The sequence below is a fragment of the Mustela putorius genome, unplaced genomic scaffold, assembly GCF_011764305.1.
Source record: "Mustela putorius furo isolate JIRA1106 unplaced genomic scaffold, ASM1176430v1.1 tig00003909_pilon_pilon_pilon, whole genome shotgun sequence".
NCBI classification, from domain to species: Eukaryota; Metazoa; Chordata; class Mammalia; order Carnivora; family Mustelidae; genus Mustela; species Mustela putorius.
This window is the reverse complement of record NW_025422057.1, coordinates 37,461,969-37,478,534: the sequence shown is the minus strand read 5'-3', so window position 1 is coordinate 37,478,534 and position 16,566 is coordinate 37,461,969. Positions and strand designations below refer to the sequence as shown.

At 41.4% G+C, this 16,566-nt stretch overlaps 1 long non-coding RNA gene across 1 annotated transcript in view; it reads right to left on the bottom strand.

The window, feature by feature from the left end:
• The window catches only part of LOC106005533, a 65,248-nt gene extending 51,112 nt beyond the window's left edge, over positions 1-14,136 (bottom strand). Inside the window, exons 1-2 of the long non-coding RNA XR_001178954.2 lie at positions 11,887-14,136; positions 11,634-11,692 (exon numbers count right to left, since the gene is read on the bottom strand). This is a non-coding gene — a long non-coding RNA (uncharacterized LOC106005533). The remainder of the gene's footprint in view (positions 1-11,633; positions 11,693-11,886) is intronic.
• Between the last annotated feature and the right edge of the window lie 2,430 nt (positions 14,137-16,566).

Below are 16,566 nucleotides of genomic sequence, written 5' to 3'. Positions count from 1 at the left end.
ATCACGTAAAATTTCTCTCATATAAGATATTTATATATACTCTGCCCAAAAAAAGCCTACATATATTTTTACTTTTGTTACATTGTAAATCTTCAATAGTCTTCATAATCACTGCAGTATTACACACAATAGCCAAGATATAGAAACACCTAAGTTCTCCATCAGCAGAATGGACAAAGATATATGTGTGTGTGTGTACACACACACACACTATATATATATATATATGATAGATAGATAGATATATCATAGTCTGCAGTGTTTATAAACAGACTATGATTCAGCCATGAGAAAGAAGGAAATCCTCCTATATGGGACAAGATGGATGGACTCTGAAATCACTATTATGTTGGATGAAATAATTCGGACAGAGAAAGACAACTACTGAACAGTATCACTTATATATGGAATCTTAAAAAAAAAAAAAAAAAGGCAAACTCACAGAAACAGAAGGTTAAAAAGGTGACTGCCAGGGCTAACAAGCAGTGGAAATAGGGAGAGTTTGGTAAAAAGTTACAAATCTCCAGCTATAAGATGAATGAACTCTGAGGATCTCATGTATAACGTGGTGACTACAGTTGATAACACTATACTGTATACTGAAATTTGCTAAGAGAGGAGAACTTAAATGTTCTCACAAAATAGTAAAAAATAAATAAATTTATGAGGTAACAATTGTAATAAATAATTAACTAGATGGGGGAATCTTTTCACAATGTGTATGTATATCAAATCATCAAAATGTATACTTTTTGTTGTTGTTAAAGTTTTTTTCCCCCCCCCGATAATTTCTACACCCAACATGGGGCTCCAACTCATGACCTTGAGATCAAGAGTTACATGCTATTCCACAACCCAGCCAGGACCCCCTACACTTTAAATCTTACAATTTTATTTGTCAATTATATCTCAATAAAACTGAACAAATTTAAAAATAAAATAAATGAAATAAAATAGTAACAGTTTTCCAGCTTATTAAAAATTCTGGGATATAGGACCATTAAAAGACTGAAATTTAATCATGAGATTAGGAAATGCTTCCCTCTCAACAGCTTCCCACCACATCAACAGGCTCCAGGGCAATAAGAGCAGATTACAGATGAAAAACCTGAACAGTGTCAAGACACAGGAGTACACAGGGAAGCCCAAAGTCAAGATGGGAGTCAAAAACAAGGACACTTAAGGAATTTGGAGACTCTGAGACCTCCAGCTACAACATTAAACACAGCCCATCTCCTAGCCAGAATCACATAAAACCCCTTTATCTCAGTTCTTTTATAAGATAAGTGTCCAGCTTTAGAAGAAAAAAAAATTGCAAAGCATATCAAAAAGCAAGAAAAAAACACGCTTGGAAGAGACAAAGTAATCATCAGGACAAGACTCAGATATAATACAGATGCTGGAATTATGAGAGGGAGTTTTAAATAACTATGATTAATATGCTAAACAGTTGAATGAAAAAAAAATAAGACAACATTCAAGAATAAATGAGTTACATAAGCAGGCAAAGAGAAATTCCAAGAAAAAAATCAAAAGGAAATGCTAGAATTCAAAACCACAGTAATAGAAATGAGGAATGCCTTTGAAAGGCACATTACACAAGCCAAGGAAAGAACCGGTGAACTTGAAGAGAGGTCAACAAAACTTCACTAACTGAAATGTGAAGAGAAAAAGAATGAAAAAAATAGAACATCCATCCAAGAGCTGTGGGACATCAAAAGCTATAATATATGCACAAGTAGAATACCAGAAGAACAGAGCAGAGGGAATATCTGAAGTAACAATGACCAAAAAATTCCAAAATTAATGACAGATCCAGGAAGCTCAGACAATACCAAGTGGGATAAATACCAACAAAACCACATCTAGTCATATCATATTTAAACTCCAGAAAACCAGGGGTGCCTGGGTGGTTCAGTGGGTTAAAGCCTCTGCTTTCGGCTCAGGTCATGATCCCAGGGTTCTGGGATGGAGCCCCACATCGGACTCTCTGCTCAGCAGGGAGCCTGCTTTTTCCTCTCTCTCTCTGTCTGCCTCTCTGCCTACCTGTGATCTCTGTCAAATAAATAAATAAAATCTTTTAAAAAAAAATAAAACAAAATAAATTCCAGAAAACCAAAGACAAAGGGGAAAATCCTGAGAGAAGCAAAGAAGTGGGGAGTAGGGGGAAGCCTAGAGGGATGTGCCTCTTACCTACAAAGGAACAATGATAAGAATTACAAGAGACTTCTCAGAATCCATGCAAGCAAGAAGAGGGGAATTAAATACCTAAAACGTTGAAAGAAGCAGCCACCAACCTAGAATTAATGAAAAAAGATGCATCGAGGCATACATTTATATAATACTGAATAACAAGGATAAACTCTTACAAGCTTCCAGATGAAAGAACTACTGATGTATCCCAACTTCAGATTTCTCCTCTGCAGTGGTGAAAATAAAAAGACAATGCGATTATGAGAAAATAATTTCAATCTAGAAATCGTATGCACAGATAAACTGCCTTTCATATGACAGGCCCCAAACCAGATGTGTTCAAATGGGCAGTGCCTCAAGGGCTAAATCACCTATGTTACCTCCACAGAGAAAACACCGAGTAGGTACAAATAAACTGCTCAATAGTCTCAAGCAAGGGAAAGTTGAAGAGGAAAGGAAGGAGTGGGAAACAACAGATCTTGTAGGGATATACAGCTTCAACCAGATGGATAATATTAACATAATTTGAAATGTACAACATAGGGGCTCCTGGTGGCTGTCAGTTAAGCCTCCAACTCTTGACCTCAGCTCAGGTCTTAATCTCAGGGTTATGAGTTCAAGCCACCCTTTGGGCCCCACATTGGGTGTGGAGCCTACTTGAAATGTACAACACAATGTTAGAAAAAAGGCGTCTTGAAATAGAAAAGACTCTCCATAGGGAAGAACCAATAATACACTGATAAATTAGCAAAATGAAGGAGTCTGGGTGAAGGGTAGGGTGGACTAAAGCTTTCTAAGGTCACCTAAGAGGGGCTGGAGGATTCAGATTCTGAAAAATGTACAATTAATAGCTAAAACTAGGGTATATATTTATGTTATACTCAAATATAATATTTAGCAAACTAAGATGGATATGTAAAACCAAATACATGGATTACCGCAGAAAATGTGAGGGATGTATATTTTATCCAAGACAGACTAACATAATGGTCTAAAAAACCAAAAATGCTGACATTTGTTAGTATAAAAAAAATCTCAAAGTGATAAAAATGGTGAAAAATGAAGGAATTAACAAAATTTTATAAGAAAATGCAAACAAAAGGGAAGTAAGCATGGCCTTAGTTACCTCAGATAAAGTAGAATTTACAGTCTTAACTTTCAATGGGGCAAAGGCAAATATCATGTAATAATAAATGGTAAAAAATAATCAAGGATTTTTTTTTTAACATTTTATTTATTTATGCATTTGGTGTAAGGATAAAGGTGGCACTGGGCCTGGTATGTTTCTAGAACAGCAAGAAAGCAAGTAAGGCTGGAGCAGATGGATCAAGGCGCTAAGAAGCAAGATCGGATCAAAAATGGGCCACAGGGGCGCCTGGGTGGCTCAGTGGGTAAAGCCTCTGCCTTTGGCTCAGGTCGTGATCCCAGAGTCCTGGGATCGAGTCCCACATCGGGCTCTCTGCTTGGCAGGGAGTCTGCTTCCTCTTCTCTCTCTGCCTGCCTCTCTGCCTACTTCTGATCTCCGTCTGCCAAATAAATAAATCAAATCTTTAAGAAAAAAAAAAATGGGCCACATAAACCACTGTAAGAACTTTGGCTTTTACTCAAAGAAAAATGGAGATGTTGAACACAGGAGTGACATAAAATAACCTGACTCAAATTCTACAAGGAGCATTCTGGATGCTGTGTTGAGGGGCCAGGGTTGAGAAGCAGCAAGACCTGCTCTGTGACTATTTCTGTAATCCAGACAAGACCAGACTCATTATTCTGGCCTGGTGAGGTTAACTATAGCAGAAAAGATCAGAAGAGGTCAGACCCTAGATATATTTTAGATATAGGGCCCCACGGTTTTCCTAACAAACAAGATACAGAGCATAAGAAAAAACAGGTCAAGGATCATCCCAAAGGGTCCGCTATTAAGGAGAAGACACCAGAGCAAGTAGGTTTGGGAGGCAAAGCTCAGGAGGTCAGTTTTAGTCAAGCTGAGCTTGAGTCTATAAACATTCAAATGGAGATACAGATTGGACAGTGAGATAAACGCATCTCAAGTGCAGGAAGAGAAGGCCGATCACAGATTATCAGCAGATAAGAACAGACTAGATCATCAAGGGAGGGGCCTCTGACAAAGGAAGGACAGGACCAAGGACCGTGCTCTAGGACACACCAACATTCAGAGATAGGAGGAACAGAAGAAACCACCAAGTTAAGAGAGAAAGAAGGAATTATTAACAGACTGTGAAAGCCAAGTGAGTGAAGTGAATCAGAAGGAAAAAGTAACCAGTGGTGTCAAAAGTGGCAAAAAGAACAAGTAAGGGAGCCCAGGGTGGTACAGTTGGCTACACATCAGACTCTGGATTTCAGCTCAGGTCATGATCCCAGGGTCCTGGGATTGAGCCCCGAATCCCACATCCTCAGGCTCCCTGCTCAGCACACTCCCTGAGCCCACTTGTCTCCCACTTCCTCTGTCCCTCCCCCTGCTCACATGTTCCCACCTCCTCTTAAATAAATAAATAAATAAATATATCTTTTTTTTTTTTAAGATTTTATTTATTTGACAGAGAGACAGCAAGAGGAAACACAAACAGGGGGAATGTGAGAGGGAGAGGCAGGCTTCCCACTGAGCATGGACTCGGTTCCATGACTAGAGTGGAAGGCTGATGCTTAACAACTGAGCCACCCAGGTGCCCCAATAAATAAATCTTTTAAAAAATAAGAACAAAAAAAAATGCAAATAAGAAGACTGAGACTTTCACCATTGGATTCAGCAATGGAGGTCACTGCTGACCTTGACTAAAAATAATAAGGGACAGGGATAAGATTAAGGCTTTCAGTTCATATCAGGATACTAAATTAACACCACTGTTGGCTCTCTTCCTAGAAGATCAGCCTAGGGGGAAATAGAGCCAGAAAGCAAAGCCAATGTGAGAAATCCTTTGTGTGATTCTTGTTATCGGAACTGGTGTGGGTGAACCATACTTAGCCCTGGAGAAAAAAAGCACCTACTGCCTACCTGGGATGACAAATGACAAACTGGGAAGAAACAATTGTCCTAAAGGACAATTTTCCTAATATAAAGAAATTAAACCTATAATTTAAAACTTTACATAAAGAAAATCCAGACTCGGGTGCCTGAGTTGCTCGGTGGGTTAAGCCTCTGCCTTCAACTCAGGTCATGATCTCAGGGTCCTGGGATCGAGTCCCACATCGAGCTCTCTGCACAGCGGAGAGACTGCTTCCCCCCCCCTCTCTCTGCCTGCCTCTCTCCCTACTTGTGATCTCTGTGTGTGTGTGTGTCAAATAAATAAAATAAAAATCTTAAAAAAAAAAAAGAAAGAAAATCTTTTATAATTAAAGAATAAATAAATCCAGTCTACACAAACACCTCCAGACAACAGACAATGTGAAAATACCTAACAAGTTTTTTGAGGCCAATAGAAAATTGATATAAAACCTAACAAAGAGGGTCACCCAGGTGGCTCAGTGGGTTAAAGCCTCTGCCTTGGGCTCAGGTCATGGTCTCAGGGTCATGGGATCGAGGCCCACACCAGGATCTCTGTTCTGCATGGAGTCTGTTTCCCCCTCTCTCTCCTGCCTGCCTACTTGTAATCTCTTGTCTGTCAGATAAATAAATAAAATATTAAAAAAAAAACTAACAAAGACATTACAAGAAAGGAAAATAACAGCCTCTCTCATGAACAAAGACAAAGACAAAAACTGTATGCAGTTTACCATAAAATATAATTAAAGTTGACAGAATATCAAGATCGGATTGGATTTCTTTTTTCCCCCCTGGAAAATAAGCTGGTTTAACATTTGAAAATCAATGCACAGGGGCATCTGAGAGGCTCAGTCGCTTAAGGGTCTGCCTTCAGCTCAGGTCATGATCCCAAAGTCTTGGGATCAAGCCTCACATCAGGCTCCCTGCTCAGGGGAGCCTGCTTCTGCCTCTCCCTCAGCTTATGCTCTCTCTCAAGTAAATAAATAAAATCTTAAAAAGAAACAAAATATTAACAGAATTCCCTCAATCAAAAATGTTACTTCAATCACTATGTTAATATCAATCAACCCATTAAAAAAATAAAGGAGATTATAATATAATCATCTCAGTAATCAACACCCATTGGATGATAAAAACTTCCAGCAAGCTAGGAACAGAGGGAAACTGCCCAAAGTATATCTACCAAAAAACTTACAGCAAACATCAAACAAAATAATAAAATATTGAAAATCTTCCCTTGAGACTGGGAAGAAAACAGGCTGTACTATCCCTATTCTATAGTACTTTATAGCCCCTAGCTCAGCAATAAAGAGAGAAAATAAATAAATAAAAGTTTAAAATTGAATTAAAAAGTAAGAAATATTCATACAACACAGCTGTGTGGGTAGAAAATCCAAAATAATCTACAGATCAAATATAAAGGTTAATGAATGGTAAGGTCATTGCAAACAAGTTCATTATACAAAAACTGACTATATTTCTATGTATTAGCAACACCCAAATAAGGAGAAAAATTTTCAACTACCTAAAAATAAATCTAACAAAAAAACTATAAAATACATACATGGAGGGGCGCCTGGGTGGCTCAGTCGCTAAGCAACTGCCTTCAGCTTGGGTCATGATCCCAGGGTCCTAGGATGGAGTCCCACATTGGACTCCCTGCTCGGCAGGAAGCCTGTTTCTCCCTCTCCCACTCCCTCTGTTTGTGTTCTGCCAATTAAATAAATAAAATCTTAAAAAAAAAAAAAAGATACTTACATGGAATTTTATCAAACATTGCTGAGAAAAAGAAAACCTAAGTAAGTGAACAGAAATGCCATGTTAATGCATTGAAAATTCAACTCTACATTAATATGACCAGTCTGGGGGTGCCTGGGTGGATCAGTGGGTTAAAGCCTCTGCCTTCGGCTCAGGTCATGATCCCAGGGTCCTGGGATCGAGCCCCACATCGGGCTCCCTGCTCAGCAAGGAGGCTGTTTCCCTCTCTCTGCCTGCCTCTCTGCCTATTTGTGATCTCTGTCTGTCAAATAAATATATAAAATCTTTAAAATATATATATATATATATGACCAGTCTGCCAAATCAATCTCTAGATTTAATGCAATACCAAATTCCAGCAGTCCAGCAGGCCGGGTGGGGGGGGGGGGTAAGAGGGGAGATGACCAGATTATTATAAAATTGATATGGAAATATAAAGAACTTGAAGTGGCCAAGGCAATTCTTGAAGAATGAAAGTAGAAAACTTATACCCACAGAAAATGAATAGTTTTTATAAAGCTACAATAATAAGGTAGGGTACTACTGGCAGGAGGCTAGATAAAGAGACAACTGCAATAGAAATAAGAATCCAAAAAGGGAGTGCCCGGCTGGATCAGTCAGTTAAGACCAACTCTTGATTTCAACTCAGGTCATGATCTCAGAGTGGCGGGACATGCACAGGCCTCTGTGCTCAGCAAGGGGTCTGCTTCAGGATTCTCTCTCCCCTTGCCCCTCCCCCTGGTCTCTCTCTTCTCCCTGTCTCTGCTTCTCTAAAATAAATAAATAAATAGATCTTTTTTGAAAAAATCCAAAATAAATGCTCATATATGTGGCCACCTGATTTTCAACAATATTCTGTTGGGAAAGGAAGGTCTTAAATAAATGGTACTGCAGGAACTGGTTAGCCATAGCTCATGCAAAAAAAAAAAAAAGAGAGAGAGAGAGAAGGAAAAAAGATATATATATAAAAATTCAAAATGATCATACACTTAACGTGAAAGTAAATCAATTTGAGCTTTTAAAAGAAAACTCAGGAGAATTCCCTTATGACTGTTGGATAGGCAAAGATTTTTTTTTTTTCAAACAGGCCACACAGAGCACTAACCATAAAGAAAAGATTGATAAACTGGACTTAATCAAATTCAGAACAAGTCTCGAAGATACCTGCAGGGCACATATCTGACAAAGGACTCATATCTAGAACATACAAAGAACTTCTATAAGTTAATACAGCAAAGACAAATTGTCAAAATTTTTAATGGACAAGACTGAAACACACTTAAAAAAAAAGATATCAAAATGGTCATTTAACATGAAAAGATGCTCCACATCATCGGTCTTCAGAGAAGTACAAAATAAAACCACAATGAGATACTACACTCACCCACCAAATACCACAAAAAAAAAAAAAAAAAAAGAAAGAAAGAAAAAAAAACTAAAAGAAAAGCTCACAAACAATACCAAATGCCATCAAGTGTCAAGTGTTAATTAAGGCTATGGTGCAACAGGACTGGTGTATGGCAGCTGGGAGTGTCAAGTAGTGTAACTATTTTGTCAAACCATTTGGCAGAATCTGTCAAAGCCAAACATATACATCTTCTATGACCCACCAATTCTACTTCTAGGTTTATATCCTTCAGAATCAAGTGCATATATACACCAAAAGACATGTACAAAAGACAGAATTAGAAACAGCCCGAGTGCCGGGGTGGCTGAAAAGGTTAAGGGTCTGCCTTCTGCTCAGGTCATGATCCCAGGGTCCTGGGATCAGAGCATCAGTAGCCTGCTTCTCCCTCTGCCTCTCTCTCTGTCTCTCATAAATAAATAAATAAAATCTTTTAAAAAAAGAAAAAGAAACAGCCCACAAATCCATCCAGAGCAGGATGGATAAACTGTGGTATAGTCACACAGGGGAGAAAAAACAAACTAATGCTACCCAGGGATGCTCTCACAGACCTAACACTGAATAAAAGAAGTCAGACCACAGACACCTGGGTGTCTCAGTTGGTTAAGCAGCTGCCTTCAGCTTATGTCATGATCCCAGGGTCCTGGGATCGCCCCTCCTTGGGGCTCCCTGCTCATCCGGGAGTCTGCTTCTCTATCTCTGACCCTCCCCACTGCTCATGCTTTCTCGCGTGTACTCACTTCCTCTCTCAAATGAATAAATAAAAAATATTAATTAAAAAAAGGAAGAGATATTAACAACTTGAAAATAACAAGATTTAATCACCAACTGGATGTTTAGGTAGCAGGTAAAGGATGACACTTAAAACATGTTGTGTTTGGGAACGCCTGGGTGGCTCAGTTGGTTAAGCGGCTGCTTTCAGCTCAGGTCATGATCCCAGCATCCTGGGATCGAGTCCTACAATCGGGCTCCTTGCTCAGCAGGGAGCCTGCTTCTCTCTCTGTCTCTTCCTGCCACTCTGTCTGCATGTGCTCGCGATCTCTCTCTCTGACAAATAAATAAATAAAATCTTTAAAAAAACAAAACAAAAAAACCATGTTGTGTTTGTTACCTGGACAATGGGCTGGTTGGTGATAACATTTGGTAAGAGATAAAGAAGGGCAGCAGGGGGGTGGCTGTTAATAACAACTTTCTGTTTGGATCTGTAGATGAGCTATAAAGAAATGTCCAGGGGCGCCTGGGTGGCTCAGTGGGTTAAGCCGCTGCCTTCGGCTCAGGTCATGATCCCAGGGTCCTGGGATCGAGCCCCGCATCGGGCTCTCTGCTCGGCTGGGAGCCTGCTTCCTTCTCTCTCTCTCTGCCTGCCTCTTTGCCTGCTTCTGATCTGTCAAATAAATAAATAAAATCTTTAGAAAAAAAAAAAAAAGAAATGTCCAGCAGAGTTGGCCATTAGGGTCCAGGGTAAGGGAATGGTCTGGACTAGAGACCAGATTCAAGCATCCCAGCAAATGGCACATCCCCAGAAGTCTGAAGAGATTCGCCCACAAGACCAGGAGAGTGAGCACAACAGGAGATCAGTAATGGACACTGTGGAAGAAACAATAATAAGAGGCAAGAAGAGGAGGAAGACACTGTGGAAAAGACAGAAAAGAAATAATCACAGGAGGAGGAATAGACTAGAAACCAACCAAGAAGACTCCCTACGAGGGGCGCCCGAGTGGCGCCCGAGTGGCGCCCGAGTGGCGCAGTGAGTTAAAGCTTCTGCCTTCAGCTCAGGTCATAATCCCCAGGGTCCTAGGATCCAGCCCCGCATCAAGCTCTCTGCTCAGCAGGAAGTCTGCTTCCTTTCCTCTGTCTCTGCCTGCCTCTCTGCCTACTTGTCTGTCAAATAAATAAAATCTTAAAAAAAAAAAAAAAAAGACTTTCTAGGAGAGACTGGACATGGGCACCAAAACTGGACAGAATGCTCAATTCACTGAACTCAAGGTAATTTAAGTACTAAAGTAACCATGACATTTGCCATAATAAGATCTCCATTGCCTCTTACCAGACAGACCCAACAAGTGATTTGAAACATGAAAGGGAAATGGGGACATATTTGCTAGAAAACACAACTTTAATCCATCTGCTGCACAATCGATTTATAATATTAAAGGAGATTATCTATATCTATCTATCTATCTATCTATATTATTCATTCTTCCTTGGAGACATGGTTCTATGCCTAGATCAAGTGGGATCATTAGAAAGAAGTCTATGGGACCATGGTGGCACCTGGGCCTATAGAAACCTGGATTGACTGAATTCTCCTTCAACACAGTGTGCCCTGCTTCCCATGAGGAGCAATTATAGGCAGCAGGCTATATTGATTTCCCCTAATCCCTGAGAGATTATTTACTGTTACCTACAGGAAAATCAGAACAGGAACATTTTTTAGAACTCTTACTTCGCATGAGGAATTACCACGACAATTTAAGAGCCAGTTCAAATCATGCAACAAAGAATGTCTTTCAGAAAAGTCAGACAGGGCGCCTGGGTGGCTCAGTGGGTTAAGCCGCTGCCTTCAGCTCAGGTCATGATCTCAGAGTCCTGGGATCGAGTCCCGCATCGGGCTCTCTGCTCAGCAGAGAGCCTGCTTCCCTCTCTCTCTCTCTGCCTGCCTCTCCATCTACTTGTGATTTCTCTCTGTCAAATAAATAAATAAAATCTTAAAAAAAAAAAAAAAAAAGAAAAGTCAGACAAATTTAGGAGCACCTGGTTGGCTCAGTCACTGGAGCATATGATTCTTGATCTCAGGGTTATGAGTTCAAGTCCCACGCTGGGTGTGGAGCCTACTTTCAAAAAAATAAAAATAAGAATAAAGTGGTGCCTGAGTGCCTCAGTAGGTTGAGCATCTCTTATTTCTGCTGGAGTCATGACCTCAGTGGTGGGAATAAGCCCTGAGTCAGGCGCCTCACAGAGTCTGCTTGAGATTCTCCCCCTACTTATTTTCCCCATTCTGCTCCTCCCCTCACCACATGCACTCTCTTTCTCTAAAGTAAATAAACAAAATCTTGGGGGTGGGGGGTACCATACAAAAGAAAAATCAAACTTGGCTGTAATATCATAAAACCTGCATATTTCTGCATACCACTTAGTCCTGATATTGATGCATTCCTGGATATTTTCTCTGAAGCTGATTTTCATCTATTTCTGTATTTCCATTTTAACCTATTGACCCTTGAAAGCCTCAGACAGTCACAGTAAACAAAACAGGGAGAAGAACAATAAACAACTCACCTGAGATCTATTCATTTTCTGTGGAACTAGGATACATGCAGGGAACTACAAAGGTGGAGCTAGGGGAGAAGAAAGAAAGAATAATCACAAGAGATCTGACTTGCCTCAAACCTCCTGGATTCTCCGGCCTATAAAACTCCACCTCACTAGCTGGAAAAAACACCCTCCTGTTAGAGAACATCCTTTGGTCCTTAACTACCTTTGCGGTAGTTTCTCAGTCTTTTGAGAGAAACTCGTTTTGACTTAACTGTACCTGAAAATCGGACTATTGGTTAGGCCACAAATGAACAGGATAACCTCTCTAGCTCCGTGTTTTTCATCTTTCATTGCAAGCAGAAACAGGTAATTCAGGAAGTTCTTTCCGGCACTACTTTCTGCGTCTGTGAAACCAGAAAGGCGGAAGCAACCACATGTCTCAGTGCTACACGTGGTATGAGAGCCCCTCGGGATCTGAAAACAGCGGAGGCTCTGAAAGAAGTCAAAGGCTGTTAGGGAGGTCTGAGAGAGAATTTTCCTGGTGGTAGATGGTTCTTTCCTTCCCCCAGGTCATTCTCTCTCAGACTTTCAAATGAAGGGACTTGTCCTTGGCAGGCCTGCCTTAGCCCCAGCTCACCCAGCTCGCCTCTCCCAAAGCTTGGCTCCGACCTCAGGCTGTCAGCAGTTTGAAGAGTGGCTTGCAGAACACAAGGATCCCATATTACTACTAGCAGCGTGAATCTAGCGTCCGCTCTATCTCAGCCTCCTCCTCCTCTGCTCTGCAGCCCTGGTGGGAGGTCACCATTCAGACTGGCCATCTGCCAGGTGGGATTCCGCTTTACTTTAGGAGTTGGTTTGTTCCTAGGAAGCAGGGCTGGAACGGCCAAAACCATTTAGTTGTAACCTACCATAAGGGTCTTAAATCATGAACTCCCTGTACCCCGGAATCTTGGGCTGGGCCTTCAAAACACCCAAACCAGGACCACTGAGGACACACAGGCTGGACAGTTCAGACCAGGCCCGTAACCAACCATTATGATGTGTGACCCAAGAAGCCCACAGAGACGCCAAGAATCCCAGAAATACAAATGTCCCACGACAAAGCGGATTCCACATTATACTCGACGACAATGCCCCCTGGTTCAGTGCTGGGTGGGCTACGACGCCGGATTTAGGCACAACCCTTTTGAAAGAGGCGACAGCTGTGGATGTGCCTCCTAGCGCCGCCTCCGCCGGCTGCGCGGTCTGAGGCGCTCGCTGGCCTGTCTTGACTCTCCGTTTCCTAATCTGCTAAAGCGGAACGGTGGAGACTCCCTGCAACAATCCCTGAGCGCGCGGCGGCCTCCGAACAGAAGCCGCCTACACTGTCAAGCCTGAGAACCCCCAGGCCCCGATAGATGAACAAAGGTCGAGCCGCGATCCGCCCGCCCGGGTAGCTCTAGCGGGTTGGGACCTGAGGCCCAAGGCCCGCCCTTCCGCAGGCGCAGCTCATTTTCCACACGGGCGGCGCCCCAACGGCGCTACAGTACCCGCCTCGCCCAGGGCAGGGCCCTGCGTGGGCGGCGCCTGCGCCGAAACGCTCGCCCCCGGGCTCCCGCGCAACGCAAACCCGGAACCAGGAGGGGCGTTTCCCGTCAGGCCCCGCGGCAGGAGGCCCGCCCGGGAGAGGGCGGTGGGGCCGGAGCTGCGTCGGGGAGAACCGCCAGGGGGCGTGAGGCCGACTTTCAGCTTCGCAGACTGACCAGAAGGGAACGCTCGAGAAAAATACAGGCAGTGCGAACATTATAAAAGAAAACAAGCCCGTGACCGCAGAGCTTTTCCTACCACAGAGCTGGTGGTGTCGGCAGTAGTCGTAATGATAATAAAATGATAGTGCCAGCTTCTCAAAATTGCTTGTAATGCATAAAAATTATAGATGAATAAAAATACACACAAACTAAAAGAAAACGACTACCACACGCAGCCCGATCTCCCGTGGATGACTGTGCACAATCTTTATACAAATGCATTTTAAGGGCATTATACAAATGCATTTTAAGGGTATGACTATTATAGCATGTTTTCAGTGAAGAATATAAACATTTTCTCGGTCAATATATGTCCCGGCTCTTACTGATAATTTCAAATAGAAAATTTGAAAGAATTCAATGAGCACACATAAACACCTCACCTAGAGTCAACAGCTGTTATATTTTGCCAGGTTTATTTTATCTATCTAAATGTATAGTCAGTCATTTATGATGACACTTCAGCCCTGAATATGTCATCATTGATCTGATAAGATTAAGGACGTACTCCTACATGATCACAATAACATTACCACACAGTAATTCCACAAAAACCTTCTAGTATCAACTCCATATTCATATTTCCCCAATTGTTCCAAAATGTCTACTACAAAGATTTTGTTAAGTTTTTTGAAGTTTTTTTTTTTTTTTTTAAACCAGGATTCTGGGAGGCCTGAGTGGCTCAGTCAGTTGAGCAGCTGCCTTTGGCTCAGATCATGATCCTGGGATCCTGGGGTTCTGGGATCCTGAGGATGGAGTCCCACGCGGTGAGCTCCCTGCTCAGTGGGAATCTGCTTCTCTCCTTCTGCCTGCTGCTCCCTCTGCTTGTGTGCCTCTCTCTCTGTCTGTCTAAAAAATAAAGTATTTAAAATAAGTAAATAAATAAGTAAAATAAAAACCAGGATTCAACAAACCCCAAAACAATAAAACCCACACATTATAGTACATAGTAGTGATGTAAGGAATGGGTAAGTGAAAACAAGGCAAAATTTACTCTCTAGATAATGTAGTACTGATTTTCCCACTGGAATAAGTGTAGTAAGTGCATTCTCAAAGAGCATAAATCTACCAATAGGATAGAGAAATTTTGTTTTAATTCTGCTTCCTATTTTCTGGGATCAAGTCCCACATCTGGCTCCTTGCTCAGTCGAAGGCCTCGTTCTCCCTCTGCCTGCTGCTTCCCCTGCTTGTGTTAGCTCAAGCTTTCTCTCTGACAAATAAATAAATAAAATCTTTAAAAAATAATAAAAATAAAAGTTCCATTCCAAAGTTATCAATTTTCAGGCATGTTTTACAGCACAAGTATGAATACCACTCCTGAGTAAATATTTGGGTTAGTTGGTTTTAAAAAAAGATTTTTATTTCAGCAACACCAAATATTAGAGTGGCAACACGAGTCTGCAGATCATTCACAAAAGGAATGTTTCAAAGCACACAAACAGCACTTATACGAGACTGACACATGATAGTCAAATTTTGTGTGATTAAGGTGAAGGGGATTATGCATAGTAATAACAAATACTGACCTCAAGTTACTGTTTAAGAGAATTTTAAAATTCTATGACTCCCAATAATTTTTTAAAATATTGAGAATCGCATTATTTCAAACTTTGCATATAACATACAACTTTTCAAGTATTTATTCACATTATTTTAAATTTGCACAATTTAAATTCCCATAAAAATGTGACAGCACTGCATTCAACAGGCAGTCCTCTGCACGGTTCACATATGCATGAATTTCAGTCACCATGGTTTAGTTAAAAAATACCAGGACCCCAACAACATGATTCAAACTTCAGTTACCACTTTATATTAACTGTCAGTAATCACATAAAGTACAAACAGCTGCTAGCTCTTTGGTCTACAAATCACTACACTAATAATGGCTACACATCATGATCAGTGACAAGTCCCATCTCTCCTTTCAAAGTCTGTTGGTCACCAGTCACTGCAAATCTGTTCCTCAATTCACACAGGGACAGCAACAGTTGTAGTTGTGTGGGCTCTTTGTCTCCCGTTGGTAAACTGTTTTAGTTCCTGAGAATTGCAGAATTGTGAGCACATATGGATTCTGCCCAAATCTCTCCTGAGAGACAAATTCTAGCATAGCTTCTACCAACATAAGGCTGTGTCCTTATGATTATCCCAACCACTCCCATGCCCACCCTCCCCCCCCCACACACACACCTTGCTTGTCAGACACAGACAGACACACACAGATACACACACCATTAAAATGTCAGGCCAAAAAAACTCAACTCCGCCAGAATTTGCTGTTTGTGGCAGCCAACAGGGAGGACAGGCTGCTGACTTCCCGTAGAGTGTTCACTGTGAATTCTTCCTCTGTCCCTTTGAGATGTATATGTATCTCCTACAACTCAGACATAGCTCTGTCAAGGACCTGAAAGCCAGATCCTTGAAATGAAATGTATTCCTCGGGAAGGATAGGGCCTGTGTCTTTCAGTCTCTGTGGGAGGAAAGAATTCTAATTTCGATAATTACAGATGCAGCTGACCTAATTGCATTTGTCCTTTTTATTTTTTTTTTTAGAGAGAGCAGGCTCTCAAGTGGGGGAGCAGCAGAGGGAGAATCTTAGGCAGGTTCCAGGCACAAGGTAGAGCCCCAGGTGGGGCTCGATCTCAGGACCCTGAAATCATGACCTGAGCCAAAACCAAGAGTTGGATGCTTGACTGGCTGAGCCACCCAGGCGCTCTGCATGTCTACTTTTTAATATTTCACTTTTCTGAGTCTCTCCTTGCTCCCCACCACATTCTCCTTTTAAAATATCCTATCACCTCTGCAAAATTAGAATGGAGCTCAACTCTTTTCCCTACTGTCAGTAGTTACTGAATAGAATCTATTTTCACCACCTTAACTAATGTCCAGCTGTGTTTATCTTTGATACCCTGAAGAAATGAGATGGATTCCCCACCCCAAGTTTGGTTTGGATGTTAAAACGGATGGCACCCTACATTTTTTAAGTTTATTATTATTATTATTTATTAGTTATTTATTAATTTTTAAATTTAGGTTGTTTATTCATATAATGGGGCTTTGTGGAGTGAATAGGGATAGTTACCACTCAATCCAAAAATGGCTTGTGAGAGCTTGGAAAAGACTGGCTTAAGGGTTTTATTGTAATTAAGGGGTGGCTGGAGCTGGGACTT